This window comes from Cygnus olor, chromosome 5 (genome assembly GCF_009769625.2).
Source record: "Cygnus olor isolate bCygOlo1 chromosome 5, bCygOlo1.pri.v2, whole genome shotgun sequence".
Lineage (NCBI taxonomy): Eukaryota > Metazoa > Chordata > Aves > Anseriformes > Anatidae > Cygnus > Cygnus olor.
The window spans coordinates 51,539,220-51,560,986 of NC_049173.1; the positions used below are offsets into that span (position 1 = coordinate 51,539,220).

At 37.2% G+C, this 21,767-nt stretch overlaps 1 protein-coding gene across 3 annotated transcripts in view; it reads right to left on the minus strand.

Moving 5' to 3' along the window:
• The window catches only part of LRRC4C (leucine rich repeat containing 4C), a 300,531-nt gene that overhangs the window by 163,923 nt on the left and 114,841 nt on the right, over positions 1–21,767 (minus strand). The window contains exon 1 of one of the 3 annotated variants that reach the window (XM_040558650.1): positions 15,549–15,733. The exons of the other annotated variants lie outside the window; for them this stretch is intronic. The gene's annotated coding sequence lies outside the window, so the exon portion shown is untranslated. Of the gene's footprint in view, positions 1–15,548; positions 15,734–21,767 lie in introns of those variants that run through there. 3 annotated transcript variants of the gene reach the window in all.

The window sequence follows — 21,767 nt, forward strand, 5'->3', positions numbered from 1 at the left end:
TTCTATTAGATCCCTTCCAACCCAAACCAGTCTATGATTCTATGAGCACTGAAAATATGGCCCAGGCAGTCAGGTCCCTAAGAAGCACCGACAAAATCTCACTCAGAGTAAAAGCAAAAAAGCTTCCAATCAAGAAGCTATTAGACCACAAGCAATGTAATGCTAAATGTAACTGACCTGGAAACTCCACAAAAAATTCTGCAATTTTCTTTTCCTTAATTATGAATCTTTAAAATACATGACAAGTCATATTAGATAATAGATTTTTGATTTGCCTACTGTACTTATTCCAGATCTTTCTTCTATGCCAAGAATTTAATAAAATGAAGTTGGTTGTCACTAAGAAAATATCTTAATCACAAGGAATTTACAAAAGCCCATAGCAACATTGGGCCTCAGCAGGTTAAAATTAAGCATTACATTTAATTTATATTAAGATAAATACATGTTGTTCTTGGAAGTTTCATCAAGTAGAGATGGAATTTGACAACTAAGGATGTGAAGAGGAAATACATTTTTGAATAATTTTTAATATGCATAATATTTTCTTTTTGGTGTTACTGACTTTTTACATCGAAAACAGTTGCATTTATTTTGGTCCTTAAATCTGATTCATCCTTAAATCTTCCTTACATTTACAAGTTAATACTTTAAAAGGTATCAGACAGAAACAGAAATGTATAACATTTACAAATAATAATCAAAACTCGCCGGTGTAGAACTATAGCCTGTAGGACAATAGCCTGTTCCACTGTAGAGTTCAGCTACAATGAAAGATTTCACTTTGATACAAATTCTAATGAACACAAATGTGCTGACCTGCCAAAGCACTCCATCATGAGTCAGTCTTTATCCTTTACAGTTTACTGAAGATGTGGTTGTTTGTACCTGTATAGAGTGGCAAAGCTCTTATCCAGCTTTTTTCGTCTTGTCACTTGACCACTCAATTCTTCCATCCTGATCTGGACTCTGCTAACCTTGATCTTACATCTATTAAATATGGATGTTCTTCGAATCTCACTTTCACAGCTTTTACTTGTGCTCACCTTTCCATATTACCTCTACTCATTTACACAACATCAAATTTCCTTTTCTCACATTAGAATACCTAAGAACACCTAAAGATCTTTCAACATCCAGTTCTTTTTTTTTTTTTTTTTTGGTGTACTTTCCTGATTTCTCTCCCCCCAGTGATGTTAACTTTGCACATTCAAGTTTCCCATAAATAATTTCCAGAGCATGAGAGAGATCTTTTCCATTTAAAATCCATTTATAACCTGCCTCATCCATAGGTGCTAATAACTTGATAATAGTCTGTCAGGACTGTTACCATCAAGGCCACTGCTACCGGTAATTTACAGATTCCTGTATGTCACTACTGTAACTTCAACCCTTTGCTTCTGTCCTTGTTTTCCTGTTAAGTCGCTTCTTATGTTTTACCTAAATCTCGGACTTACATTTCTTTTGGGTACCATCACTGTCTATCCAGTACCTAGTACAATGAAACTTTTTTTCCACCTGAATCTTCAATACTTCAATCATCAATACTTCAGCAAAATGAGTAATAATGATGCTCCTAAATCCAAGCTGGTGACGGATGGCTGCCTAATTCCAAATCATACTCAGGACCTCATGAAGGTGCCTGAACTCCAATTACGACCATTATCACAGAAGCCAAGAACATGCAGCACTCTCAGGTCAGAGGACATAACATGCAATGATTCTGTCTGACCACCAGCACTACAATACTGCAAACTTCAGAATAACAGCTCAAGGCTGGTCAATGAAGAAATTTTAGAATTAATACACACCTTACGCTACCACTTAGTCATTATTCCAGAGAGAAATGTTATTATGCCTTAGTTTGTCATTAAAGTAGCTGAATCCTGGCAGAGTGATCAGTGGCATCAAACCTGGGACCATATCATAGATCTTCCTTCAGGGCTAGCCTACATCTCTTGTTTACAAAGATGGATTTTTTTGTTTGTTGGCTGTTTTTGTTGTAGTTTTTCCTACTGCAAAATTTATCCAAGTATAATTCAAGGACTTCGGTGTGTGTTTGAGCATGATTTCCACACATCCAACAATTTCGTAGCCAAAACACCTAATAGGCTTCTGGACATTCTGGAGACATCTGCTGTACATATCGGTATCTACCTCACAATTGATTCATAATGAATGCAATGTTAATTTGAAATATACAATATTATACTTATTTCTGTAAGGAAACTCCCAAACAATATTAAGAATACGCTTTTTAATAACCTGTACTGGCTAAAAGCCATAAAGCAATGAACAAAGATATTAGGTGCCAAAGTACACCATAGTGAAGTTGTTTTTCTGCATCCACTGACACAGGCCACATATCATAAATTCTGCTGAAACAGATATGGAAAGACTCTTTTGACTGGAAACAACACATCAGAAGTTCCTTCCATAGAATACAAATATCAGAGACAGAAATAAAGGATTATGCCATTCAATCCATCTCCCCAAGAACACACACTGTTCTTATGGGTTATTTTTAAAAGTGTTTTGTTCAGATGCAAGTTTACATATTTCTGTTATAGCAAGATATTGTCAGAGAGAAACTAAATCAAAGATTCAGGTTGAAAAGGACAGCTTAATAACACAAAGTTGTAGACACATTTTTCTCTACTCCTTTCAGCAGTGTTTGGCCAAACTCCCATTGATCTCCCAGTTATTATTAGATAAAACATTCATCTGCCTTTTCACCACTCCTATAGCCACAGGCATCACGTTAAATAAGCTGCAATTGAACATGACATTTCATGTCAAGCTCAGCACTGCTAATGCAATTGCGATTGTCTCCAGAACAACCTGTAGCATGACCTCCTCTCTGATGTATGAGCTATATCTCTCTCTTTCTACGCCATTCAATATTCCTAGCCCAAACATGCTACATGGCTAATATGGAATATCTTTGTTTACTCCATCCCATCTCCAAAGCAGGCTGTTAGTGCTCTTTCCTCAACACTGCTTTCTCTTCCTCTATTTGACAGAAATAGACCCACATCTGAAAAGTCTCACGTAATAATAAAACTGATAATTTTTCCTGGGTTCAATGAGTTGGTTTTGGTTTTGTTTAATTTCTGAGGAAGAATAAAAAAAATTTATGCCCTTCCCCATGAAAGCTTCAAAAATTAAGAGCACAGTGTTGTCTGACAATAGCACTGAGGTTTCAGACAGGAGGTGCAGTGCAGGGGAAAACAAGTGGAAGACTTCACTGAATTGCAAGAGCCCTGTGATTTCTGTTTCACAAGAACACACAAATAAAACTCTGAAAATGCATTCTGTGACAGAGTAAGATATATTTGTATTGAATTATGATCTTTCTAACCTACAGCACTGCAGATGGTAACAAGGGGAAAGTGCTAAGCACACTGTTGGAGTACTGTCACAGAAGAGCTGCTTTTAGGTTACTAAGTTTACTCAGAGTTCAGCAGCCTTGAATATCAGTGTTCTGGAACATTTTTTCCCCCTATTTATAGACCTGCAGTAATGATGGAGAAACCCACTAGAGATCATGAAAAATGAGACTGTGACTTTGAAGAGAGAGAGAAGAATCCTATTACTCCTATTTCCAAGAAAGAATTGCAGGAGAGAAAAAAAGGAAGGACAACTTGAAATTTTTACAAACCGTCCACAGAAGGATGAGGTGGACGTCCAGGCAGGTAACATAATAAGTCAGTAATGCTGTTTTTTCATAGTTCCATAAAAGGTGAAAACATCTCTAGGCCCATCAACTTGGTTTGCTGTTACAAGGGTAAATCATCTTAATTGCATCTGTAATGGGGACATGGTAATATTTGGGGTGTCTGATTGCCATTTCTTCATATAAGAAACTCTTAGATGGTTCTATTGAAATGAATATAAAAATGTCAATGAATCTCAGTAATTACCATTGTAAATAGTCCTTTGTATGATTTTATGTTATTCTGGGGATAGATAACCTAGTAAACATACTACACAGACATGAAATACTGCAAATGAATTGCTAGAAATATCTGGTCAATAGAACATACTCTCGGAAACCTAATGAAACTTAATTCTCACTTACAGATAGCAGAAAACAAGTAGCCAGCACCTTCATAGAATCATAGAATATCCCAAGTTGGAAGGGACCCACAAGGGTCAATTGTCAAGTCCAGCTCCTGGGTCCCTTCTATGATACTGCACCTTCAATGATAACTCAGACCTTTACACTTCTACAGACCTTTACACAGTAAATCCACAGAATATTTACAAGATTTCCACCCTATTTAAATACCATTTGGGGACTAACCTCTGATTTATCCCTATGCTGTCCCTTGGAATAAAAAAGATTTCACCCTGTGCTCTAAGAGTTTCTGAAAATCCATGGAACACCATACAGAAATTAGGTGAATGCATTAATTCCACCAAGGACAAAACCTTACTCTTTTGTAACTGTTTCAGTGTTTTATATTGTCACTATTCACCACTGAGGGCTTTACATAGACAATTGCTAGCTACAACAAAATCACAGAATGAATAGGATGTTGTTTATCCCATTGGAGGCTAAAACTCAGCTTGAAGGGATAATGCAAGGAGATTGAAACTTCTTTTTTTCCCCCCTTCTTATCATTTTCAGCAATGTTGGATGAATAAACTTGAAGAAACAGGAAGAGAAATAACTTTTCCTAATTATGACGGCATACTGGAAGCCAAATCTCTGACAGAATGCCTCTCACCAAATGCACCATAAAGAAACCTACAAGGCCAAATTTGGCCTTTGATGCAACGGAAAGTAATCATGGATATGACTGATATGGCTTAATGGAGTCTAGTTCTTATCCCAGGGAAAAGGTAAAAATTCTTAGAAGTCTGAATCTGAAATAACACATGAAAGTCATGGTAATCAATGATACACCAAAGCTTACATCACAGCTTACCAAGGAATCAAATGGGAAGCTTGACATTCAGTAACTTTGATTAAGAGGAACTCTGAGCTTTGTGAAAGCAAGGGACACCTTGTCCTCTCATTTGTGTTTTCTGTTTTTACCAGCATCTTTCTTGTTTCTTCAATTTAAGCCAACTTTTATTCCCTAAGAAGCTCACTTCTTGTAAACATTCTGTTTTGCCCTTAGTCACGACAAGCTATTGAATATACTCATTGGATAATTTGGTCCAGTTCAGTAAACCAGAGAATATTCCTGAAGGCCACTGGTTTGAAGTTATTATTTTCCCACTTTCCCCAATTCTTTGTTTATTCTGTGGCTCACAATCTTTTTCTTAAGTTTGTCTGTTTTTAAAAGAACTTACACTTTTATAAAACCCCTTGCCCATGGTCTTTCTATCTTCATTGCTAAATTTACAGACAGTAATCACATGAATTCTAAATTTGGAGCTTTTAATAATGGCCTCAAAGTGCTTTATAGCATTATTTTCTTTACAAGTTAAACAACAAATTGAATTATTTTGAATAGAAGCTTTCTGTATTAAAATGTTTCAGAACTGTTTAAGTAGATGATTACTACACAATTTTAGTAATGCATATAGAAAAAAATAAGTAAAACGTTATGTACAACTTAAGTCATAGCATTTTTATTATTATTATTATTACTTTGTATACTAAATAAATAGAAACTATGCTGAGCAACCAAAAGAAATGACCTGATGAAGAAAAACAATGTTAAAATCCAGGTATCTATTTAACTGTAGCAAGGAGAGATTATGTTGTACAGGCAGATCTGTTTCATAGTAAAATACAAGTGTTGTTGTTGTTTTTGTTTTTAAGTAAAGCTAAGATGATTAAAAAAGATTTAAAAAATTGTCCTTGAGTTAAGATTGTCCTTGTACATCAGCTTCTTGAAAGAAAAACTTTGAAAATGGCAGGGTGGAAGAGCTTGATAATAGTCTGTCTGCATTTTCTTTACAATGATAATTCTATCAAGAGACTCTACACAGGTAGGTTTAGACTAGATTTTTTTCTCCCCTCAACCATATTCTTATACTTAACACCGTATCCAGTCAAAAAGTCAATGCAAATGTAAAGGTGATGCCACCAGAGCATCGATTCCTGCATATTTCCTGGTAAAGGCCAGCAACTGACACATTCTTTCTAGTACCATGACAATTGTGGGAAAGGAGAAAATATTAAAGCCTTCATCTAGCCACCACCTATTATTATTTTCCCTAGATGGCAGCTTTTAGCCACTGCCCCAGGACTCTGCCCTCTCTAGCTGAGGGGACACCTACCTCTGAAGATATAGATTTCTAATGCGTACACAAAAATACAGAGTCAGATTCTCATCTGACCTAAACTACTATAGTTTCATATAAGTTAATAATTTTGATACCCTTCCACTAAGGGTCACGAATTTATGTTTCTTCAAACTATTTCATGAAATGTTTTCCAAACAAATATGAAAAAAAAAAATCCTAGATAAATCTTAGAAGCGGAATAAGGGTAAAATAGGTGTCAAGACACTATAAACCTGTTTGTTCTTAACTTTCCACAAAAAAAAAAGGGGGGGGGGGGGGGGGGGGCAAAAAACAGGAAGAAGAAAAAAGAAGGTAAATATATTTTTTAATATTTTTATTAAAACCAATGTCACCATTGAAAAATATCGTTAGTGTGGGAAATAATGGATTAGATACTTTTTAGTATTATGAAATTAGTTACAGTTCCTGATATACTTTCAGGTATCAGAAGTGAGGAATGTGCATTAGCCATGCATAGGGCTTTTTTGTATATTGAAAGAGAAATATTACTAAGTCACGTTAGGCAGTAAATAAGTAATACAGCAGTGCATAACTGTGCTACATGTAATTTCTATATGTTAGCATGTGAAGAATCTGTTTTTTCAGCCAATGCACTGGAACTTAGCAACAGGAAACCATGATACCTGCCAAAATTGTTAGGCTGCAAAAAGATCTTTTCAGAAATTATTTTTCAGTAGGCTCAACACTACAACCATCCCCACCCCCAAGAGAGATGGAGAAAATGAGATGTCAGAAATCAACAGAGCCAATATAGATTTGATGCAGCACCTGACAGCAGTTATGTTAATAGCACTTCCTTGTTCTACTGTCCAAAAAAAAAAAAAAAAAAAAAAAAACTGTCAAAGTTCCTGATGCAACTGGGACACCATCTCACTACGGTCATCTCATCTTCAGATGAAAACCTGACAAAAAATCGGTGTTAAAGAAAATGGGGAGTTAAGCTTTCTGATTTACCAGGGAGTTCAATTCTCCAGGAATCTATGAACCAAACTTAAGTCAGAGCAAAGATTAGTTTGTTGCAACTTCTTTGAGCCAATTGGACATATGATGTTCTATTAAAATTTCAGAACAGCTGATCACAAGGCGTTTAAGGAGGCTTGATCCCAGTTCCCATTCTGTTTCACTGAGCATTAAACACTGTATTTCTATTCTCCTAGAAACATTCTACCCAGATAAGTTTTGTATTTCATCAAAGATATTTTAAGCCAACATCAAAAGATGAACAGACAAAGAAAATAATTCTACTCACTTCAAAGCCTTTCTGCTTACATGTCATAATTGAATGTCAAATTTGTTGGGGAATTATTTCTGCTTACCTCAAGCACTTATATCAGCAATTTTAGCCAGGAAGCAGAAATATATTGCTATGGGGTCAATCAACACACTAATGTCTCCATTATATTAAATATAGGAAGTGAACACAGACTCTTTCAGAGAAAATTAACATTCTCCTACTAGATAGCAAGAAAGTTAATAAGCATGTTGCCAGCTAAATTAATATACTTTTTTTTTTTTTTTAATTGTGAGTTTTGTTATGTAATTCCTCTGATGGTTAAAAAGGCTGATGTCAATTCATGTTAAGAGAAGGAAAGGGGATGGTCATGAGAAGAGCTGGGTAATTTATATTTATCTTATTTTTCAAGTCAGTATTCATTTGGGAGGAGAGAAGGGGTGAATTCATAAAGAAGTCAGCTGCTAATTGTTATTTGAAACGAAATACATTTGAAAACTATAGGTATTATTTACACTCAGATTTTAAATACCTTTTATTTTGAATCTTTCTATAGAAATTTCTCTATATTTAAGTTCCAAAAAGATAAGAAACTACCAGAAAACAAAGCACATAAAGGTTAGTCAAGCTGACCATGTGGTTCTAATTTTGCTTTTCACTTTGCCAGGTAGACCAAATCAGAAGAACTGGGTTGCTCTGATCTGCACATTTTTTATTATTATTTTATAAACACTATAGGCACACCAATTTTTCTATTTTAATGAGGAAAGTTGCTTTATCCTTCTGCACTGGGCAGAAATACTGTAGCACCTGGGCGGAGGAATTCTGTTCTTATTTTAGCCTTTTTTGACATTGTGAATATTGAGAATATTTGCTTGCATTTTGTTTATTTAAAATTTATTAGAAAATTAAGCCTGATAATATAGTATGCTTGCACATTTCCTAAGGTTATGGCTAGAAATTGCAGACCCTTTTACTGTCCGAATCTCCCACAAAAACACCGTTGGGTGCACTTGGAATACACGAGAACCCACAGAATGGAAAAGCTATCTTTCACAAGAGCAGATCAAAGGTCAGAAATACTTCAAAGGTGACTTCATTCCCACTAAGTAAGATTTGCCAGGGTCTGATATCTGTGAGGAAGACAGAAAGATGAACAATGAAGGAAGCCTGGAAGAGTGTCTATGGGAAGTTGGTCTTTGTTTAAGAAGCATTATTATTCTCCAGGAAAGCAGAAAAATAAACCATAACCACCACACGTAATGTCTAAAATCAACTTTTCTAGATCTAGATTTAACAAAGGTGACTGTGATAATATCCTGACATTAATACAATATCTCACATTAAAGAGATCCAGCACGCTTTTCACAGTTGATCTATACGGGACTAACTTCCACCACTGAATGAAAATACTATGACAATATCACAACATCATACCACAGAAAGTTGATAAATATCTCACCAACCCTGTAAAGCTTTTTGTGGGGAGGCACTATGTCCTGGTTTCGGCTGGGACAGAGTTTGCACCGCAACAGCTACTAGGAAGAAAGCTGTATTTTGGACTGAGGAGAACGCTGCTGCTAACACACCGCTGTTTCTGAGCAGAGCAGTGCTCACACAGGGCCAAGGACTTCTCAGCTTCTCACAATGCCCTGCCAGCGAGGAGGCTGGGGTGCACAAGGAGCTGTGAGAGGATAGAACCAGGACAGCTGGCCCACACTAGCTGAAGGGATGTCCCACACCACATGGCGTTGTGCTGAACAATGAAACTGAGGGGAGTTGAACAGGAGGGTTTCAGCACATAGAGGTACATGGGGTCCTTCCTTCACCTTCACAAACTTAAGAGACCCACTGCTGTGCATTCTTACCATGTTCTTCAACTTCTATTTTTCCAAATACATGCAGGTATTTAGGAGTAATTTTATTAACTTAATGTGAAAACATCACTGAGATAGACATGGCTAGACTGAAGGAGTGACATTGAAGAACACTGACAAGAGAAAAACATACCTTCTGAATAAAGGAATGTGAGGCTTATATGACAAATGTATCTTAGTTTTGAAGTCAGGAATTAAAAAAAATCTAAACAGATGATCTAAAGAAATTAATTTTAAGCCAATTAATATCTAAACTATTTAACCTAACTACCCAGTATACAGTATCTATCCAAAGGCTGCATGCAGTTTATTACTTGGAGACCCCAAGAACGACTAAGTGAAATAATTCTGCATGATGAACCAATTCCCTAGATGGCTGCTGAACCCACAAATGAAACGAAAGGGAAAAATAAAGGCCTCACAATTCTAAGTCACCCCTTTGCACACTTTTCTCAGTTTTGTCTCATCAACTGTCCTATTGTAGTGGTTTTTTCTAAATGTTATTTTGTTGGCTTTGACCAGCCAATAGGATAGTTCATTTAATGCAATTAGAAAAGAAACCAAACACTTCTGTATTTATTCGCTTGAATTAGATTGAAGCGGTTTAATTTTTGTTGTTTTTTTCTTTGTTTGTTTTTCCCTCAACTCAGTATATTTATAAACCAATACTAATCCTGCCCAGAAATGGTCTCTGACAGTTTCCCGTGCTTTATTTGGTGAAGGATCAGATGCAAAAGGCCATTGTCTCAGCAGACAACTCAGATTTCATTAGTGAAAAGGACAGGCATGTACGAATATCTGTCCTTACATAAACTCAGTAAACTGCACGAAATTATGCTTTATGTTGGGAGCACTAACTTTCCAAATCCACAGGGACTCGATTACAAAAATACCAGAGATCTTCTGGGTCCCCTTGGAGAGTGTTTTCTGTTTACATTTCATTTTCTCTGTGCCAGAGGCACAAGACAGTTGCAGGGAAAAACAGCAGCTCTGCCATCCCACACGTCTTTGCAATCAGCCTTATCATTGATTTAGCCATAATTTCCTTGTAAACTTCTTCAGAAATCATTTATCCATTTTGGCAAGCATGCCTTAAGTGTAACATATAAAACCTGAATACACAAGAGCATTTTAATTCTAAAACCAATGCAAAAGTTTTCTCCTTACACTACTAATCACATATGTCAGAAATGCACACAGTTAAGCTACTGCTGAACCGAGCTGACTTGCAAGAAGCTTTGATGACAACACAAACCACAGAAGTGTTTCAGTAAGTTCAATGACACCATCAGAACTGCATGGTGGCTGGGGCTTTATGCTTTCCCTAGGTGTTACACACTTTATTTGCAAACTAGGATAATCTGAGTGCCACGCGGATCTTTGCGTTGGACTCACGTGAATATTTAGGGAATGAAGCTGGTCAATAAAGATCTCTTTGGTAGCAATTCTGAAAAATTTTATCTGCATCGGACCACAACATTCTCCCTCAGTACTGATGAAATCAGTAACAGGTGCACAAGCTAAATCATTTTGATATAGGAGAAGATTCTGGGTGTATGAACCTTATACTGAAAGGCAGGGCCACACAGAGCTATTTATATTAACTAAGTCAATCCCATGAGAAAAAGGAAAACATAAGAAACGCTTCAGAAAAACACTGAGCAAGAAATACAAATATTAGTTTCCCTTTGGATGAAAAAATTAAAAAACAAACAAAAAACCACAGTTAAAAGAGTAAAACCTGTTATTCCTCCTCAGTGTAAACAAATTATACTGAAGCTAAAACAAAATCACTGACCATGCATGCAAATAAGTCTCCCAGGCTGGCCAGTGCTTCAAATGAATCCATTGATAACTTTTATGGAGTCCATCACACTTTTGCATGCACTTCTAAGTTTATATATTGTTATTTTATATTCTTAAAAAAGCTACCATTATTTTCCATATGGTATTTTATTTTATCTGTGTTCTGCATTGCACAAGCTTGTCTTATAAGACTGAATTAATCTGTCACAATATAGTTCTTTTTTCAGTCTGTTTTCCTTTCACTTTAATAAAAAAATTAAAGATCCTCTTTTATGTCATTTGTTCTTATCAATATAAGGTGACTTTTTAAAAAATACGCACCTAAAGAAGTAATTAGGTACTGCTTTCCTGTGATTTTGCTATGATAAAATTATCAAATCCTACTGGAAAATTAGAGAACCCCAAAAAATAAATAGAGGATACTATAAAAACACGTATATACAGACCTTTTAGGAATGTATTTGCAGATAAAAGCTGTATTGACATGACTTTTGGTGATGCTTAACCATTGTAAACTGAGTACTCAGCACTCCAAATTCAGTTTTCTAGAAGCAGCTCGTCTCAGTGCACAACAGAGGAACTCAAAGCCTTTTAGTGGAACTACTCAACATCTTTCACATGAGAGCAAAATGAGGTCCCAGTGCTTAAGACAAAGGACAGTTAAACTTCTCATGGGAGATACAGCCTTTTTTCTGCAGAGACTATTGGATTCCAAATAGTGAGCTGAGCATATAAAAGAGCCAGCAACTCCAGAATTATATAAATATTGTGCCATCTTTTGAAGCACTGAAATCCAATGTGTAATCTACCTTCAGTAGATGTTGTCTCATCTTCAAATTGTTTCCATCAGAGAATTGTTGTGGGTGGATGGGCTCTATAGATATGCAAATACCCCTTTGAGTGTGTGAGAGTATAAAATTGAGTGTATACACACATTTTATTATAAAAATTTATACACACACAGACAAATAAAGGTTTCCTCAATTCCTAGTTCCAAAGTTTTAGTTTCTGTACCTCTAAACTGGTAATATAAACACCTGCTTTGAAAGAAGTTCTTCAGCTTGGTTATTTGTGGAATATTTGAAATATGTCATGTGAGGTGACAAATAACCTTCATTATTAACCTTCATCATTAGCTCAATCATTTAATTGTAATTGCTTATTTAGCTTCATGACTTCTTAATAGGACACATTCTGGTTTTGTTTTTGCTTTTTTGTTTTGTGTAAGAAAGCACTGGAATAAGCAGGCATGGTTACCCATGGATGTTTATTCTTGTGATCTTTTACCTCTTAGTTTAGGTTTCTCAGTAATTTTGACAGACATTTTTAGTTAAACATACAGGCTGACTTAGAAACCCAGTTTACTTAGAAAATATTAAGCAAGAGAACCTGTAGGCATGAGAATGACCTGAAATCGACGTCTTACCATATATGTATGTGTCACTGTATCGTAACTAAAATAAATTCCATACTTTTTCAGCTCTACTTCATGGATGCATTAAATTGCTCCCCAAGTAATGTGAATCGTAGTGCATGTGCACACAAATACATGCATATTCTTTTGCAGTCCTGGAGATGTCTGAATGTCTCACACCTACAGTTCTGTCAGTATCCTGTATCACATCACCCAGGATAGATATATAAAGCTAGTAAGAAGACTGAAGAAAAAAAAAAAGACATTAGGAGCATTGCCTGAGGCAGTGCATTTACTAACTCAAGCTTTTTGATTATTCATTGAACTGGTTCACCCTTCATGGTTGATTTGGTCAGATAACTACCTATGGAAAATATTATCTAAAAAAGTAGGAAAAATATTTGTGCTTTTCTGGAGATGAATAGTCAAAACACCTACTGTGTTGCCTATCAACAGACACGTAAACACAGCTATATTTGCAAGCAGTCAGCTTCTATCCACCCCCAGGTCACAGTCTACACATACAGTTTGCACACTTGCTGCAAACAAGATCTGAGCTATGTCCCTGGAAGACAGTAACTGTCTATTCTCCACCTGAGTGAAGGAGCCTGTTCCCACCAACCACATGAAATTGAAAGCCTAAAATTGTGTGGTTTTTTTTGTTTGTTTTTGCAGAGATGCTATTTTTTTGGTAGCTGTTCTGTAGGTATTTCTAAAGCTGTCCAGAGAAAGTAAATTCTGTCCTTACTTCCAGCATTTTTCCTTCTCTTCTTTCATACTGATAATTGCTTTTTTCATCTCTCAGCCACTCAAGACCATAGTATCTCCATTTCATCTTTGTTCTCCTGCCCTAATCTCACATATTTTACAGGCTCCAGCTACTTGTTCCACTGCAACAGCTTTAAACTTTATCCTATTTTCTCTTCCTTGCACTTCAATCTACAGTATTCCATTTGAATAATATATCATTATACATTAAACTAACGCCCCTGCTACTCAGGCACATTTACATTACTTATCCTTTCTGAAAATCTGTACAGGTGGTATTTTTCATTAGTTCCAGAACTGAATCTGATCTATGGCTATATCTTCTATTTTTGCAATACTTGCTTGATACAGTATCTAAATAACAGATTATTACTTCTGCTAGGTAAGGTGTTGGTTCAACAATTTTCCTTAATTGTAATGATTCTGATGGAGCGCCGTGTTCTTGGTTGAAGAGCCAGACAGGTGGGGGGGGGCTCATAAAAAACAAAGTGATACATGAAAAGGGGCTCCAGTAGTGTCAGATGCTCTTAATTGGCTTAGATTATACATTTAATATATACGTTTAGATCCCCCCAAAATTACAATGTGTTAAACTATGCATACATTTGAAGTGCAACACAAGTCCCGATGTGGAAACACTTTTTACTTTCACAGATGACAGATTAAACAGTTGTTTTTTAATGTGAAGAATAGGCAAATGGGAAACACATAAATTAGGTGACTATTTTTCATGATGAAAACCATGTCTCTGTGGCAGTGAGGTACACCATTACCTGGGTACTTCACAAGGGCACTAATCACTCTGTACACATCTGTTGTCAGTAAAGGATGTAAGACATTCTTCCTATTTATTTCACTTCATGTATTCATCAAAAATCCACAGACTGTAACATCCACTCTTTTGCTAATAAGATTCAGACCCTGCTGATAGGAGTTGACATTTCCTTTTCCACAACTAATTTCTATACTGGTAAGTAAGCGAAAAAAAGATAGTTCTGAAATTTCTAACCCTCAACCCCACGTTCCTTCTGGAAAAGGTGCCATCTGAACAACATGGATTACTCTTGTATTCGTTTCAAGTGCTGATGATCTTAACTTTTTTATATAACTGCAAAAATATAATATAGGATATGCTATGGAAACAACACATGATGTGATCAGTAATACACTTTTAATGCTGGATATTTAAAGTGATTTCACATTTATAGTTGTCAATGCTAATGTCATTCTCTGAGGAGAAAACAGACACTGGCACTAAGCCATAGGTTGTTTCTTCATTTGATTTTTTTTCCTCTCTTACTTTTCATTTTAGATGCACAACAGGTGCTTGTGGGAAAACCACTACACTAACCTAATCATACTCACCATGATAAAATGCTAAGAGGCAACGCAGGGAGGAGAATGACAAAATTCATTTGCATAGTTTGCACTGCAGTTTTTACTTAGTTTATGAAGAAAGGCCTGTGAGGCTTACAAAACTGTCAAAAACTGTAAGCATAAAGGACTGTTTGGTATTTCTTAGAGTGCTAAGTAAAGGTCCTTTGGATTCTGAGCTAGAGCCAAACTAACAAAGTCAGTCTTCACAGCCTTGAGAGTTATCTTTGGAGGGGAAGAGTGGTGTGAGTAAACCACACTAACTTAAAAAGAGTTTCAGTCACTTCATTAGAAGAAATAACTCATTTAGCAAATGCTGAATGGACTGCCCAAATCCTATTTCCAGACTGCATTCAACTGCAGCCATACAAGACTCCTGTTGTAAATTCTAAGATAAATATACACACAAAAACATAATATATTTTGCCATTTGGCAGAAATTCCCAAGCACTTACAAAAAGCTCTTGGTTACCACTAACTTCTTCGAGATTTATTTACCTGACATGTAAAAGTACTATGTCCATATAATATATGCATGAAATAGTTCAGTGTTCTCTGCTACCTTGGTTGATGCTAGTATCTTGCTTCAATATATACTCAGAAGAGTTTTCTAGAATGTTTGTGGTTTGCTCATTAAATTACATAAATACTTTCTAAATCAGATTAATGTGTGTACTACCCAGATCAGACAGCTTCCTTGACTCACTAAAAATAACTATTCATTAAAGCAGAAAGAGTAAAACAACTCCAGAAGGAATGACTGAGGAAAAACTTTTGCCAAAAACAAACAAAAACTGTTAAGGGTGTTTACCTTGGACGCAGAAGGCTGTATTACAGCACCTAGGGTGCTGTGAAGCCCAGGCAGCAGCAGCTCCCTGTCAGCCCAGCCCCAGGCGGCAGCAGCAGCACCCTGGTCAGCCGGCACCCATCCTGTGCCCCCAGTGGGAGTAGAGTGGGCCAGGATCAGGGCTCCAGGTTCAGCTGGGAGCCAAGCCCATGTTGATGAGGCAGGGCCAGTGAGAGTAGCCAGCTCAAACACAGCCCATAGCCAGGCAGAGAGGCCCAGCTGCGCGGCAGCAGTTGCTAGAGCCCAGGTGGGGCCTAGCACAGGGGCCTGGGCCCAAAGCAGCTGCCATGGGATGGGGCAGGCCCTGCCCAGGCCTCACCGCAGTGCTGCTGGGGAGCCTCACCCCAAGGCCACTGCGTAAGGGGACAGCTCTCGGCTGCACTGGCCCTGGGCCACCCAGAGTAAAACACCCAGAGGGGTAAGCACCTGGGGCCAAGCACTAGATACCTTCCAGCCTGTGCATGTATTGTGCTATTTAGCCTACTCTGGGATAGAGTTTTCCTTTCTCTACATGCTCCACTCACTCCTCACACAAATATTTTTAAAAACCCTGAAGAGAAAACTCAAACTTTCAAAAAGTGCTTTGGGATATTATGCTATTCAAGGAAAAGTAAATACATCAAGAGAGAACACTGCCTTCCACCCTGACCCCTGGGTGGAAGGGATAACTATTAACTAGTCATCAGGGATAACGGACAATCTACCACTGAACACCAGAATACCTTTATCCATCAATAAAAGATCTTCAGACACACACATTATCTTTGCACCTGCTAATAACAAAATATATGAATCAATGTACAGTTGGGGATGCAGAAGGCAATCCTAGGAGTTAATCTGCAGCCCTTGAGTCCAACTTACAAACAACATTTTATTATTTTCTCTTAAGAATATTTAAAGCCATGAAGATGGAAAATTTATTCCTAATGGGGAAAGTCAGCTCCTGAAAATGAGTTTTAACTTCAGTTCACGTAAGGAATTAATAGAGAGAAAAAAAAAAAAAGGTACAAATCCCTCATCAGTTCCATTTGATCAGAGAAAAAGCCCTTCTATGCATTCACACACATAGCTTTTTGTTCTTTCCTGCCCCAAACTCCCCAAGATAAGTTTTCCAGTCTTGTTGTTAGAAACATGGTGGCTTTAATTTGTCACACAGTCTTTTTTTATATATGAAGTTATCTTAGGAACATGCTGTTTACCCTAGCAAAATGTTATAACTGAAAGGAAGTCTTTCCTCTGCAGTAGGTGTTAAATAACCATGTAACTGCATTTCCTCACATGCTGAAATTTCACATTGAAAACTACTAGCTTATGAAAATAACCAAATATATGCACAATTAAAAGGAAAATAATTTTTTTTTAATTATTTCTCCCAGCATTAGACTTATGGATTTCAACATACTGCTGTAGTCCTGACAGTTCTCACTTTCAAAAGAGTAATTGAAGAACCCTTTTAGGAAATTAAATAAGGTCTCATGGTCCTGAATTTTTACCCTCACACAGACCATTAGATTCACCTTCCTCCTTTTCAGTTTGATGCTGTCAACATAGATACCAGCTAGACAGCCATGGATTTTGTCACTATTATAAAATGATGGTCTGTCTATACATAATTCTCTTCTCTTGCATATGCAAAATCATGAGCTGCCTTACTGTGTGTACTGTTAAGTAGCTTACCTGAATCTGTCATAGTGGCAAAAAGAATACTAAGCAAAAAGATAACACAAAATTAAATTAAATAAGTGGACACAGCCAGGAAAAGCTTTTCATGTACAATTAACTGAGTCACCCCAACTGCAATACCTATCAGATGAGGCAGCCATGCGCTGGAAAATATGAACACCCTTCTAGCCAGTGTTACTGTTGGTCTCCTGGGTGGCTCCGAAGAACATCAGGTGCTCTGCTCCTAAACAGTGGCCAACATCCATTCCCAAATCTTTGGGGTTAGTTATAGCCAGGGTTGGGTGAGGCTGGCAGTCTGATCACAGTGATGCTGTGCTACACCTTTCCAACAGTTTCAGGTATTGTTCTCTCAGTTGTTGTCCATAGCTATGATCATGGTTCATTACCCTCAGGTCTTGTTTGCATTGCCTTGTTTGCAGTGGCTTACCATACTTAGCCTGTTTGTCTTAGCTCCTGACCAAGGCACAGATGCATTGCATGTCACTTGGCATATTAGATTTACAGTAATAAAATTTGTAGTAATAAAGAATGAAGTTTTCAAACAGTAATCATTTGATATTTTAGTACAAGCTGCTTTCTTTCACTTTGTCATATAGGCTATTGGTATGTTTCCATTTTTACTCCAACACAAGAAAAAATATTTTTCATCAATTTTGTGCAAGCTAGATTTCATGTTTGTTGTAGTAAAAGAGCACAGTAGCACTTTTGGACATGATCCATAAGTCCTTGAAGGCTGCTTCCAAGGCAGAAACCAGAGCAATCTAGTAACTATGACTCAGAGCAACCTGCACACTCAGTACAACTTCCAGACCACCAGAGGACAGTTCTTTATAGACATAACACTTTAAATAATTTCAAGTTATTATGGTCAAGTGAGTTTAAATACTGACTGGGCTTACTACTGTCAGAAACATGGAACAAATTCTTCCACATCCCCAGTGAGAGGTAAACCAAAATGCTAAGCTATATAGAATGTAACCTGGACACAAAGGAAAGAATGACCATTTTCTGGTAAGAGGTTAATCTGGAAATTCACTAGGCAGCAGGTCACAACACAGCAGGAAACCTACAAAACTATTTTTCATTCAGATTTGGCATCAGATGCTGAGCTAGAGGCTCAACTTGAAAGTTACTCTGCATATTCTATTGCTTCTTCATACTATATAGCACACCAGCTTTCTTAAATGATGCCCAAACTTCTAACTTATGCATTAACATTTTGCACTTAGTGAGGACATTAACACTTACCACATTTTAACATTCATTTTGTTTGGAAAATGTTTGATTGCATTATTATTCCAGCTGTCTCCTTTCCTTGTACATATCCCCAGAGTATTATTACACAAAGGCAGATGAAGTAAAATGAAGTGACACAGAACTGACTGTTAGCTCTCTACTAGCAACACATTTCATTGCTCCACTGATACAGAAGTTAAGTGCCCTTTGGTGCAGCTGTCAGGTAGATCTAAAGCCCGTGTTAAAATATCTAATGTGTCTTTGGAGATAAGCACTTAGGGAGTCAGAAAGCTTGTTACCAAGTGGAAACATCTTTTAGAGACATTTCTGTATACAATATGCTTTTCAACTAAGCAATCAAACTCTACTTCACAAAACTTTCTTCTGTTTCAAATACATTTCAAAAGCCTAGTCTAGATCCGTCCTTCATTCTGGCAACTCATTTTGAAAGAATTTTTATTGTTACCAAAATATTTTGTTGAGGGCTCTTTTTCCACTTTGCTCGTTTGAAGCAGCTTTTTGCACTAACTGAAAATCTAATTTATTTTTTTTTTCACATGAGATTTGTAGAATTTTCTTTTTGGATGTAAGAGACAATGAAAAGTTGATGATTAAAAACAAAATCTGCAAAAAGCAAGCATACACGCATTATCTAATCTCCTTTATTTGTCAAAAAAAAAAAAAAAAAAAGAAAAATCACAACATGGACTGTAAGCCAAGAAGGTAAGTAGCTCTGTAGATTAGAATCTAGAGCTGTACGTCCCAAAATGTCCCACATCATTTTACAACTCATGTTCTAATCTTAACATTATCATTTGTCTTCTGCCAATATTGCCTAAGGGAACATTCCAGTTACTAAAAATAAATATAATAAACAAAAGTGTAATAAACTGAGAAAATTGCACCCTTGAGCTTTGGAATTTTATACCCTACAACCATGTAGTCAACAATTTCAGCTAATACATGGTGTAATATGCTTTGATCAGCTTACAGTACCTGCACTCTAAAACAGTGCAAGCATGATACCATTCTGATGAGCAAAACAATATTTGGGTGATGAAATAGCAAATAAATGATTTTGCTTTGCTTGTCTGAACGGCTTTCAGATGCGTAGTTTCTCGTAGTTATTGAATTTATTCATTCGAATGAAGGTCAATATCTTCACTGCATAGCCTTTAGCTTCCAACAAAACCTTTTCCTGATTGTGTCATTGAACACTTTTAGATTGTGTCACTTAGGTATTGGCTGTATTGGAAGTGCTTCAGAAGAATTTTAAGACAAAATATTTGAAAGAGAAAAAGGAGGAACAAGATTCCTTGTCCTGCTCCTCCCTCTAAAAACATTTTAAAAGTCAAAACATACTGAACTAACATATCATGTAGTCTGAAGAGCATCATTATTTTCATCCTTTCAACCACAAGATACATCGTGACCTAGAATTTAGTGATATCACAATCTTTAAGCTATCCTTCTAAACCTTCTGTTATGTTCAATGCTATCTCCAGTACACCAAATTAGAAAGCATCTTCAACAATAACCTCACTCACAAGAGTCTTATTCTTTTGTAAAGATAACTCTTCAAAAAACTCATATACATGAGTTCTAGACAGTTTTGAAAGGTACTGGTCCGAACAAGTTGAGACAGCAGCAGCATGCCAGCCAGAACAATTATCGCACAACTGAGGAATTTTATGCTTTTCTGTCATTTTAGGAAGATATACATCTTTAACACATATGTTAACACAGATAGCATAAATACTATATCATAAATATACCCAACAGATATATTTTAAGTTAAAGACTGCTCTTCTACTACCAGAAAATTTATAGCTGACAATCACTGTGATAGTCAAGGACTACAACAGCCATTACCAAGAACAATGTCCTGTATTCTTCAACAATATGCTGTATTGTTTATTAGAAACCCTGTACCAGGAACAAAGAGGTTTTGACTAAGCTGACAGTAATATACCACTCTTCCAATAGAAAGTCCTGTCTACAAAAGTCCCAAACCGATCCTGCATGGGCTTCCAACAGGCACCAGCTCTTCAAGTACTGTTCCAGTATGGGTTCCCACAGAATGGACCACAGGGTCCATCCATCAGGAGCTGCAGCTCCTGCCCGGGACCTGCTCTTGTGGGGACTCTCCCTGGGCTACAGCCTCCTCTAGGCCACATCCACCTGCTCCACCGTGGTCTCCTCCACGGACTGCAGCATGGAGATCTGCACTGCTGTGGTACTCATGGGCCACACGGAAACTTCTGCTCTGCTGCTTCGAGCACCTCCTGCCCTCCTTCTGCACTGATCTTGGAGTCTGCAGGTCTGTTGCTCACTCCTTGCTCTCCCAGCTGTGGTGGTACAGTATTTCTTTCCCTTTCTTAAATCTGCTCTCACAGAGGCACAAACAACATCACTTACTGGCTTGGCTCTAGCCAGCGGCAGGTCCCTTTTGGATCTGGCCAGAACTGGCTCTTATGGGACAGCTTCTGGATTTTCTCTCAGAGGCCACCCTTGCAGCCCCCCACTACCAAAACTTTGCTGTGTAAACCCAATACACCGACTCAACACGTAGAACGGGATCAACACAAAAGATAGACCAAAAGCATGACACAGCAAGCAATGATCTGTCTTTACTCCACATTTAACCCTTTCTCCAGTACCTGCAATTTGTCTCCCACTGGTGATCCAGTGGTCGCAAAAACTACATGAAAGTTCTCCGCAAAACATGTCACTATTTTTAACGGAAAGGATATATTAAAAGACAAGTCAGCTATGAACTTTGATTTGCAGTCCACTTTCCAAAGGTAGAATCTGAGTTCTGCTTTGTTTTCAATCAAATTCTAAGCTTGCTAACAGAGCCCCACTTAATTTTTCTACTACTTAAAAATAAAGTAAAAAATAAAATAAAAAACACTTGATAGGCCTCTCCCACTCCTTTTTTTGGTGACATACAATGCAAGAGAAGATTGCATTTAAATGTAATGAATAGATTCATAATATTCTAAGGAGGCCCCAGAAAGATGCTTGTGTTTTAAACTCTTTGCTTTGCTGGTCTACATATAACCTTTGGGTCACAGTTCATAATGAGCTAGACCGAACTAGCAACCAAATTCCTATGATGTAGGTCAGACAAGGACTAAAAGCCCAGGACTGAGCTTAAATGGAGACCCAGGTCCAATGGGCAGGGATTTGGGGGGTGGATGCCCCAGGTGAGGACCATTAGGGCTATTAGTGTACTGAAGACCCCGACATGGATATTCTTAA